Source organism: Triticum aestivum, chromosome 1B (genome assembly GCF_018294505.1).
Source record: "Triticum aestivum cultivar Chinese Spring chromosome 1B, IWGSC CS RefSeq v2.1, whole genome shotgun sequence".
Lineage (NCBI taxonomy): Eukaryota > Viridiplantae > Streptophyta > Magnoliopsida > Poales > Poaceae > Triticum > Triticum aestivum.
The window spans coordinates 590,581,921-590,593,290 of NC_057795.1; the positions used below are offsets into that span (position 1 = coordinate 590,581,921).

Here is an 11,370-nt window from a genome sequence, read left to right on the forward strand (position 1 = left end):
TATCTGAAACGGTAAAGCGAGGCTCGCTATAAGGGTCATAGCTAGTTCAGGATTGGTAGGAAAGTAATACAAATGATTGTAATATGACAACCCCTAGGGGAGCTAGCCTTTGTGTTAAGATTAAAAAGAAGAGCCCTCTTTTCATACGACTCGGTGATTCCATTGCTCTATCCGGCCGCAAGATTCGATCGCGTACAGCACGAGCACGAGATGGGTTGGGGACTTAGAAATGAGCTATGCTCCAAGAATTGACCCCTGAACTACCTTTGCCCGCCTTTTCTTGTAGAATCCATTCCCCCTCTTTTATATATTTAGAATGCTTTTAGGGCTAGTGGAATGAGGCTGGAACCCATCAATATCGCTAAACCGGGAGAGTTGCTTGTGTTGGGTTCAAAGTTTCGCTCTACCAAGGCAAGATATAATATGCATCCAGCTTTAGCTGAATATCGTGAGTGTTCAGCGAAGTCTGCTAGCCATTGGCCTTACGTTCAGGATACTCCTTTCTGTCTTTGCGATGTTTGGTTATAAGAGAATGTTGCTCTTCAGAAAATGCGTATAGTGGCCTTCGTCGATGGGACAAACGCTCCAGTGTATGCGTTACAAGGCAACTAGCATTTTGTCATGGAAGTTCGTGAAAGAATGTTCTTGTTTTTCGTTGGAAAAACCAACGCCGACGTCAAGATCAGTCTCCTTTCAAAAGTGAGCGAGCAGACCTGAAAAAGATGGAGTTACCTGGAGATGAGATTTCTTTCTACGGATATGAAGGATAGAAATATGCTATTTGCTGCTATTACAACGAATCAACCAATTCATAGTAAGTGTTCCCGTCTTCCCGATCTACATGATTTTTTCCCAACCAACATCTCTCAGAACTTTGCTATAACGCCAAACTTGGATATAACGCCAACGCCTGAGCGAATTGCTGGCGTCACAATAGTTTTACAAATAGAAGAGTATTTGGGCCAAAATGAGTCTGAACAGGGAGCAGTCAATTTAGCTAGAACAGTATTGGGAGCCCGCCACCGAAATGGCGAAACTTGGCAGGGCATATTAGAGGATATTCGGGCGGGTGGTGGTATGGATAATTTTATCCAGAATCTGCCTGGTGCCTACCCGGAAACCCCATTGGATCAATTTGCCATTATCCCAATAATTGATCTTCATGTGGGCAACTTTTATTTATCATTTACAAATGAAGTCTTGTATATGCTGCTCACTGTCATTTTGGTCGTTTTTCTTTTTTTTTTGTTACGAAAAAGGGAGGTGGAAAGTCAGTGCCAAATGCATGGCAATCCTTGGTCGAGCTTATTTATGATTTCGTGCTGAACCTGGTAAACGAACAAATAGGTGGTCTTTCTAGAAATGTGAAACAAAAGTTTTTCCCTCGCATCTCGGTCACTTTTACTTTTTCGTTATTTCGTAATCCCCAGGGTATGATACCCTTTAGCTTCACAGTGACAAGTCATTTTCTCATTACTTTGGCTCTTTCATTTTCCATTTTTATAGGCATTACGATCGTTGGATTTCAAAGACATGGGCTTCATTTTTTTAGCTTCTTATTACCTGCGGGAGTCCCACTGCCGTTAGCACCTTTCTTAGTACTCCTTGAGCTAATCTCTTATTGTTTTCGTGCATTAAGCTTAGGAATACGTTTATTTGCTAATATGATGGCCGGTCATAGTTTAGTAAAGATTTTAAGTGGGTTTGCTTGGACTATGTTATTTCTGAATAATATTTTCTATTTCATAGGAGATCTTGGTCCCTTATTTATAGTTCTAGCATTAATCGGTCTGGGATTAGGTGTAGCTATATCACAAGCTCATGTTTCTACGATCTCAATTTGTATTTACTTGAATGATGCTACAAATCTCCATCAAAATGAGTCATTTCATAATTGAATAAAAACGAGGAGCCGAAGATTCTAGGGGGCTACAGCTGCGCTTTTGCAGCACTGAACATGGTTCCGGGTACTCAAGATATTGCGTTTGTGTTTGGAGAGGTGTAGATCGTAGATTCCAGCCGAGAAGACCAGGAAAAGATAAGGATAAAGAATGTCATATATCTCAGGAGCTAGATCACTTCCCGATGAACAAGTAAGAATTGCCTCAACAAAAATGGATGGAATTGGACCGAAAAAAGCCATCCAGCTTCGTTATCGATTAGGTATCAGTGGGAACATCAAGATGAATGAGTTAACTAAGTATCAGATCGACCAAATTGAACAAATGATAGCTTAAGATCATGTTGTTCATTGGGAATTGAAGAGGGGAGAATGAGCAGACATCGAACGATTAATTTCTATTTCTTGTTATCATGGAATTCGTCATCAAGATGGATCGCCCTTACGCGGTCAATGAATTCATACTAATGCAAGGACTGCTCGCAAGCAAATTCGGAAATGAAAGAAGGCTACCGAAAGAACAAGCAACGGATTTCGCGCTCATCCCTTGCTAAAGCGCATACGTTTTCTTGCTCCTTGGTACTTGTCTGATCAATCACACTGTTCATTAGTTCACTTGATTTTTCGTTCGATGTCTTGAACCGCTTACTAATCACGTATACGTATAGTAGGCCCCCTTCGCCACTCCACGTCTGGGCTGTCTTGGTCTCGCTCACTTTGCCCGCCTATCGTATCGGCTCGGCTTCGTCCGTCAAGCGACAGCTTCTGCCTCTGACGGCTTCACTATCGCTCATGACTGGTAGTACTCTATGTAGTAGTCGGCCTTTGTTAAGCTTCGCCAGAAGCGACTAGTCGCTTCCCGAATGCCTCTTTCTTGTACTAATTAATGTGTATGGTCTAGTCTTTCCAATGCCTCCTTCCTTGCCGCCAACGCACGCTAGATGGAGAGTAAGCAAGCTACCTTGCTTGCATTGCATTCGTTAAACGGTAGCTTCCGCGCCCTTCCTGCCTGCTTCAATTGATGTGAATGATCGTGTCTTCGACATCAATTTCAGTCTGATTAGATATGTCATTGAAACAAATCTGTTTTGTCTCTGTTTTCTTTTCGGATGATGAGGATGAGCCAGTCGATCCTAACATAATTTTGGAGGAGCCGAACGACGTAGCCTCAAAATCAGATAAAGATGTCTCCGACGCGACTGGACTTCCACTAGATTTTTATAGGGGTCAGGAGGGAAAAGATATGCTGTTTTCTATCAGTCCCAAGCGGATACTCCCCAGCTTCTACGGTCCGCTTACCGAGGAAGAGATACGGGAGGACCCAGGGCCAGAGCAAGTTGGGTTGGGGTATAGAGTCGTAAGCGCGGTGGAGGTGACAGAGGATGTGCTCGTACGGTTCATAGTTGGGTATGATATTCTCGTGGATTGTTGGGAACGTCCTCTATATTCGAAATATGCCTTTCTAGGAGCATTACGATCTGCAGCTCAAATGGTCCCTTATGAAGTCTCTATTGGTCTTATTCTTATTGTGCGCCTTGTGAGCACGTTTGGATCCGCGAAGGCAATCGCTCGGATCTTCCCCTAACCCAACCTGGGAACGGACTGGAGGGAACCGCAGCATGAGGAATGTCCGCGTCTCGTCGCAAGGCTCATTTTGAGTTTTGGGTCATAGGGCGGGCAGTGCAGTCCAGGGCACAAGGGTCCTGGTACTACCCAGGTGCGAAGAACCCCGGAGGCGACTGCAATGAGCAAAAATGTCACTCACCGGCCTAAATGGCGAGCAAACACTCGAACGTGAGAGCAAGGGATCACCCAACGAATGGACGAGCTCCAAGGAGGGAGGAGAGAGGGAGGCAAGAACCATGCTTTCAGAGAAGTGGCGGTCTGAATCCACTCTGACAAAATAAAATAACAGACTAAGCCGTGTCGTAAGGGGGGCATTCTCCACACGGGACGGGGCCAAGGCCTTCATGTATGGGTGACAGATCGGCCATGGGAGTACTCCGAGATATACACCAGGGCAACTAATGTCGAGCATACGATGATGCCGCCCGTTTTCATTTCGTGAAAGTCCCCGGCAGAGGAAAGGGTTGTAGGTGATGGCGCGTTCTGCTTCTTAGGGCGATGAAATTGTTCCTATGGGATCGTGCGTGGTAGCTGGTATAGATGATGATGAAAGGCGGGCCGCTTGAACCGGGACCTATTCTCATAATAGGCAGCAAGCAAAGCTAAATAGGAAAGGGGGCGACTGATGACTGCCTTTTTCGTCAGAAATCAAAAAGGGTGGAATGTGGAGCTAATATGGCTGGCTACTAGTATAGCCAAAGAAAGATGAGACGAGACGGATTGTCAGAGGATGCAGCGGGACTACCAGGGGAAAGCCCGCCCCCGCTAGCTAACATAGATATCTATTCTCGGTGCGCATATTCGAGATTTAGAATCTCTTTCTGACCAGGCCAGGCCGAATCGGGCCACCACTTGGGATGGGAATGGCTCAGCCCACATGCATCATCTGATGAAAGCACTCCAGTCCAGTCGCCTCCGATCAGTGGCTTGTCAACCACCGGACCGTAGCTCCTCACCAAATGCCCCTGCATTGGGGCAACACAGCACATGACTAGTTCACTCAAGGACCACACCCTCTCGAGAGTAGGATGCCGGCCGAGATGGAGCGCCAACCTAGACTTTCCTTGGGCTTGCCTTGACCCAACATCTAAATAAAGGGCGGGCACCGAAAAGGAAGCAGTGACGCCTTTTTGACGAAAGCTTAGCTTGGTAGGCGCAGCTTACTCACCCTACTCCCTTAGACAATGCAATGCTCTGAACACGAAAGTTTGCAGTTCAGCCCTCTTCTCCCATGCAGAGTCGCAGGCAGCGCCTCGGATAAAAGCACGGACGAGCCACATGCAGGGAAACTTGCATGTGTGGTTCTGGCCGGGGACCCCGGTATACTGTACTAATATGTGTAGGTCCCTGTAATTCGAGTGAGATTGTCATGGCGCAAAAGCAGATATGGTCCGGTATTCCCTTGTTCCCCGTATTGGTTATGTTCCTTATTCCTCGTCTAGCAGAAACTAATCGAGCTCCGTCTGATCTCCCAGAAGCGGAAGCTGAATTAGTTGCAGGCTATAATGTAGAATATGCGCGGGATGCGATCCTTAATAGTTCACTGTTGGCGGAAGCCAATGTCTCGGGGACTCATTCTGACTTAAACAAGGGGTGGGTCTTTACCAACTTCCAAATCCAAGATTTAGGGAAAAAAAGAGGGGCAGGGCACTCTTCATTCTTCATTCGAAACTCATGAATGTCGGGTCGGAGGTTTTTGCCTTGTTATCAAAAAGGGGAGTTGGGTAAAGCAAACTCCCTCCTTGGACGAGCACGGGGCTTAGTCAAGTAGAACCGGGTTGCGCTGCTTGATGCTCCGATCGAAAACAAATCAGTGGGGCCATGCTGGTACGACAGAATATGCGTTAGAAAGGTCAATCCCTCCCCCCCTTTTTGATTTTTTAATGAAAAACCGGGCCAAACTTCTAAAAAGCAGCCCACCTGCTTCCATAGAACAATATCGCGGCAACGTAGACCTAAGTGGATTTATAGGATCCTGGGGAACCATCACAAGTACGGCCGGCCTATAGAACGAGAATGCCGTATCGTCCAGCGGAGCTTAGAAGAAGGTGACTCGGAGCCTAAGGAAGGTGACTCGTGCAGACAGCTGACTCCTTTTCAATAGAAAGGAATAGCCAAACCTACCCAGCTGGCTGGTCAATCTCAGTGATCTTATCGGCCGGCAAAGCGGAGACGGACGACCACGGTCCCGACCTTACCAGCACCGTAGGTTTACTAATCAATGAAGCCCCTCAACCTACTATCTTTTCTTACAAATCAACCAAGCCTAACCAAACCCCATGCTCACGACATGTTCTTTATATTGATTGAGTTGGAGGGAGTCAGAGACTACCACGGAATCCTTCCATAGTCACCCCGGTGACCTTCGTCACCAAAGCGTCACGACAGTTTCCAAGACCCCTCATATAATCTCCAGTGGGGATCAGTCGGAGCACGTAGGAATGCCGACCACTACATAAGCCACGTCTGGCTGAGGCGAGCAGCAAGCGGGGGAGAGTATTTTGAAGTACAAGAATGTTGGGGTGGGACGCTAGTACTTAAACTAGGGTTGCTTCTTAGCGCTAATCTTGCGTTTTTCAGCAGTTAGTTGTAGCGCGCCTTCCCTCCTTCTCTCATTTCAGAAAGATTTGGCAGTATTTTCTTATGATGACCTGGTCGAGAGAGTACGAAACATCGGTGTAAAAGATTGAGTGGGATGGTTATAGTAAGGGGCGAACCAAGTGCTTGCGCAAAGAAGCAAATCAATCAGAATGGAGACAAGGAAAGGAATCAAGGCCCGGCCTAGTAGCGATGCCTCTCACGCGGATGGGAGTTACTTTTCTTTATCACCGTAAGTGTTACGAAATGGACCCGCATTCCCCTTTGCTTTTCTTTTGCAACTAAGCTTAAAAGAAACATAGTAGTCTTTCAAGCCATTAGAAAACTCATTAAGTGCTCTGTTGAGTGAATGCCTGTTGAGAAGCTTAGGTCATACATTTCCAGCTAATTAGAATACAACCATGAAGGTGGGGTTCGAATGCCATACAACTATTTATTCTGGTAAGTAGGATTGAAATGTAGTCCCTTTTTATTGGATCTGCCGCTCCGTTAAGTGAAATTCAAAGTAGGTGTGGGTCTAGGTAGAGGAAGTCATAAATCAAGTATCAAGTATTGTTATAAATATCGTATATAGTAGTTGCCAAACTCACAAGCATCACACACTTCGATCTACTTTATTGAATAACTTAGCTAGATAGAACCGACTCAAGCTTTTAAATGAAAGAAGCAATAATGGCATAATTTCTGTCTCAAGACCTCTTGCAGCTACAGCCAATGCAGCACCTCCTTGATCAACATACAACACAGCCCATTACGCCTTGCTCCAGTCGCAGTATAAAGAGAGACTAGAACCTACCGGGGAGCCCTCGGCAGAGTCCCTATTGTTGTTGCAACAATTACACACAGAGTTCCGGAATTTCACATTTGTGAGAAGAAAGGGTATGTGTGTTTGAAAGGAGTGGTGCAAGAACGTATTCTGAGCCTCAGTCAACACAACTTGTTTCGCCTTTTCCGAACAGCATTCTTATCAGGACCCTCCTTTATATAAACCACTCGTAGATATATACCTACCTGTGGCCTCAGATGAATACATCGATAGATAAGAAGGGAAATGCATCATCTAGAAAGGCTTACTGAGGTTTAGGGACGTTTGTGTGATGGATCGTATGCTTACTCACGACGACTTGGCTATTCAATAAAGGATGGAGTCAACATGAGCCTTAGGGTCCAAAAATATTCCATTGGTGTCAGCTATTAGCGATTATTCAAAGTCGTAATGGTATAAATTATTGGTCAATTCCACTGATTCTTCTTTCCCGTTCCTTCACTGGCTATAGCGCCTTACCTCTTCTGTGACTTGTCCTGAGATGAGAAGTATCAAAAGTGTCGGGGTTTGGGTTTATGTCATGCTAGACTCACGTTTCTCGTTCTTACGCCGGGTCCACGACCTTACAAGGATACACAAGCTGGTGAAGGTTTCGGAGAAGCAGCAAGCTGTTCGGATTCAAGTTAGCTTTGAGCAGGCCTCGGGCGAGGAAATGCTTTGGCTGTGCCAGGAGATAGTCGGCTCAGGGGCTTTTGGGCGGAGCCAAAGTGGTCCACATATGTACCATTTCCATCATCACAAGATCCCCTTTTTCTGTGTGCATAGAGATAAAGCGTGCTCTTATATTTAGATAAGAGAGAGATTTTTCTTAGCGCTTCCCCTTATCGGCTTGATCTTCTTCTGCCCCTCGGTAGAGTGAGTCTACTTAGCGAATTGGCAGGACGCGGAGATCGATTGATCAATATGCATATCGAGCATCTATAGTTATTCTCTCTTCCCAAAAGATATCTCAAGTCGCTTCCAACGTTTTGATGAGTAAGGGAGGGTATTTTCAACAAGATAACTATGGATGAACATCTTCCAGTTTCCAATCTATATCTTTCATTGGGTAAGTAAGGGGAATAAGCAAGAACGGTGGAAAGCTTAAGAAAGTGCTAGTTCCTTTGCTGCGAATGGGTGGAATTGGTATACCCAAAAGGTTGTTCTCTTAAAACCTCTGGCAAGGGGGTGTGGAAGAGTTCAAGTCTATCCCTTTGGTTAAGCTACTGTTGTTATACATCTCTACTATTATGGGCCACCACTTATTTAAAGGAAGTCGAGTACATATCTCCTTCAACCTGAAGGGCGAGGACCTGCAACGATGTAACATTTGAAAGAAAAGTAACCAGCATAGGAGAGTGATCAGAAAGCATACGACTCGAGGGAGGGTTGGCTAATCAAATTAGAATGAAGATTCCGCTCTATATGATAAACGTTGGTTGACTTTGATATGAAGTGTTGATTGTGTTTTCTATTCGTTCAGACCCCGATAGTGCTTCTCATTGTGACTGAAGGAAGGTTCATTCTGTGCAAGATATATGCTAGTTTACACGCATGAGACCCTCCTTTCGGGCCGGTAGACAGAGGCCTCAGTTCCAACGAAATGGGGAGCAAAAAGAGGTCGTGCCATACCATACAGATGAAATGAATGAAAGATATTCCTGCTTTTTCTGTGCCTATTAGTACTTCGCTCTGACCACATCAAGAGGAGTAGTTTGTTTTTCTTTTGTAAAGCGAGCCCAAGGAAATATATAGGAGAACATAGCTTGTTTTGTAGTAAGTAAATTCAAAGGCTCAAATCGTCTATATCAATGCAAGTATAGCTGGATGGAGTGACTCGTGCTTTCGAACCATAAACTAATGCCGCCTCTCGGGAGCGCGTGTTACTATTCCATTCTCTGGAGCACAATCCAACGGAAAAAAAAGTATGTTTCCAACCTACACCTTTAGTTGTTCCAGCTCGTGAGGAAGACGACTATGGAATTCAGATTTCCTTTCTCTCGAAGCAAGCCAGTCCTTAATTAATGATAGGGAAGGAAGGAATTGCTCTTAGGCTTGTGAGTCTTTTTATCATATGGATGGGTCGTACAACCCTTACATGGTCTCTTGGCATGAAATTGGGTACTTTTCGTCTATGGCGAGATGGAAGTTATCTGCAAAGAATGCCAACTTAGGACCGTCAAAGTGGAAATCGTATCAACCCACCGAAACCGCTCTTTGGAATGGAATGCATAGTATTGTGCATTGGAATGGAAAAGTCGAATAATCAAGACATGGATCTAGTATCAACATGACCCAACTTCCATTCTCATGACCCAACTTATTCAATCACTTCCATTATCTTTCTATTGCTACAAATCGACAACAAAAAACATCCCTCGGAATTCCTGTTCGATAGGAAAAAATAGCTCTTCAACCAGAAATAGCAAGCAACATGTTTTTCTTCTCTCTTCCGGGCACACACCCTATCGGGTGACGCCACTGACAAACACCCTAAAGGGGAACGCAACACTTCCTATAACAGAAAAAGCAATATCTAAAATCTTTAAGCAACTAAAAAAGACGTATACTAAAAGATATGTGTTGAAAAGGGATGGTCAATAACAAGATGAACCCAATGCCCAATCTTCCCAATAGTATTCCTTAACTCTTGAATTGATATACTTGTTCATGGCATCTATTCTCTATCTTCACTTTTCACCTTCTCATCCTTAACCTCAGTGATCTGTTCCTCCTAGACATCCTTCTGCGTACAAAAACAGAAGAAGAAGCATGTGCATAAATCAATAGAATAGTTTAGTTTCAGAAGTCTTTTTTGATTGGTATATCAATCATGGTTTATATGGAAATAGTTAGAATAGGAAAGCTCTGTTAGTTACTAATGTTTGGGTTTTTGTTTATGGCAATAGTAGGTTTCTTGCTTGTCATATTTAGAATATAAGCATCAGTTACATTTGACGTCCAGCCTTTTTATAGAAGAGAAAGGAAGGGCAAGGGCGCAGCATAATATATAAGACAAGCTTGCTCTTTGAGGGGAAATTTTTCCAACTAGACCGATAAATGAGAAAGAGTACCAGTCGTACCAAGAAGCAAAGGCGCCAACTTTCATTGATATATATACCGTATCTTTTAGCTGAAAAATCTATGGATAAGAACCGGCTCTGGGAGGAGGGGTGGTGCGACAGAGCAATGAAAAGCTGGGATCTTTCCTTATCTTCGGTCATGACGCCTTTTCCTTTTGTATGAGAAAGTGCTACAAAACATCCTTCTCGCGGGTTATCTTCTACTCAAGCAAGCTCTCTCCTATTCTTCATCCACCAACTAGCAGGAACGTAGGAGCACAAGAGGGTCATCATCTTATGAAACGATTGGCTTTCGATCTGCTTTCCAAGAGGTGGTTTCTGACATGACCAGAAAGAGTGGAATTCTTGTTAGGATTGGCATGTCAAGTTGCTTTCTCGGACCCTAACATAAACCACCTTATCCTCACTCAGATTGTTCTTTTGGACTGAGCAGAAGCACGACCTCTATCTGACGTTTTCTCTATCCCTTCTAATCTCTCAATGGCATTTCCATCTCTCGATTCAATCAATCAAGTAAGTCCGGATGACACTTGTCTTTATTTAGTGTTTCCCCGGCTATTCAGCCATTACTTGCATCTCAGGTTCTTTGTACCCTTTTTTAGTGCCATGCACACTGAGGTTTCTGGCATGACCGAATCTTTTGAGAATATCGCTTATTACGTTAATTTCTTCATCTTGATGTACTCAATCCATTCAAATTCCATAATTCCAATGCTATAATCCCTATATTAAGATGAAGTAAGAAAGCACCAGTCCTCTTATTTTATGTCTTCTATGAAAGAATGTAGCTCGCTCTTTCAACCCGGGGCCCCCTCTGGGGAACTATTTGAGTTTTAGCATCGACCCCATTTCCTTTTGATCGTATTACGCTTGACTCACTGCAAAACATTTCGCTTTCTGCGCCACGCTCGTACGTGGTTTACACTCCTAGCCTTTCATCTGACTTTGCCATCGGGCAATTGTTTGTTTTCAACTGGATTGGATTTCGAACCAAGAAAGATAGGCAACTTTCACTTGAAAGAAAGGAGCTTCAGAACTCTTGTATTCCACCGAATAAGAATAAGAATAAGAATAAGAGCAAGAAGGGGCTATCTTTGTGAAGGGACCGGCACCAGAAAGTAGATCATATGGCCTTTCTTTCGCCAAAATCAAGTAAAGCCCCGGCCCAAGAAATGCAGCAAAGCAAGTCATCTTTGGTTTGGAGAGAAATTCCCGGATGTATAGGCTTGATCGAGTGCCTTACCTGAAATCGACGATATAAAGTGGGCTCTTTAGCTTGCTCCGACAGAGGTCTCCTTCTCCCTTAGCAGCGAGACCAGTCCCTACCTCTTTTCAATCAATCTTTCATACCGTATGCC

The 11,370-nt window shown here is 44.4% G+C and overlaps 1 pseudogene; it reads left to right on the forward strand.

Moving 5' to 3' along the window:
* Nucleotides 1-914: 914 nt before the first annotated feature.
* LOC123140556 (ATP synthase subunit a-like) lies at nt 915-2,011 on the forward strand (annotated as a pseudogene).
* The last annotated feature ends 9,359 nt before the right edge of the window (nt 2,012-11,370 follow it).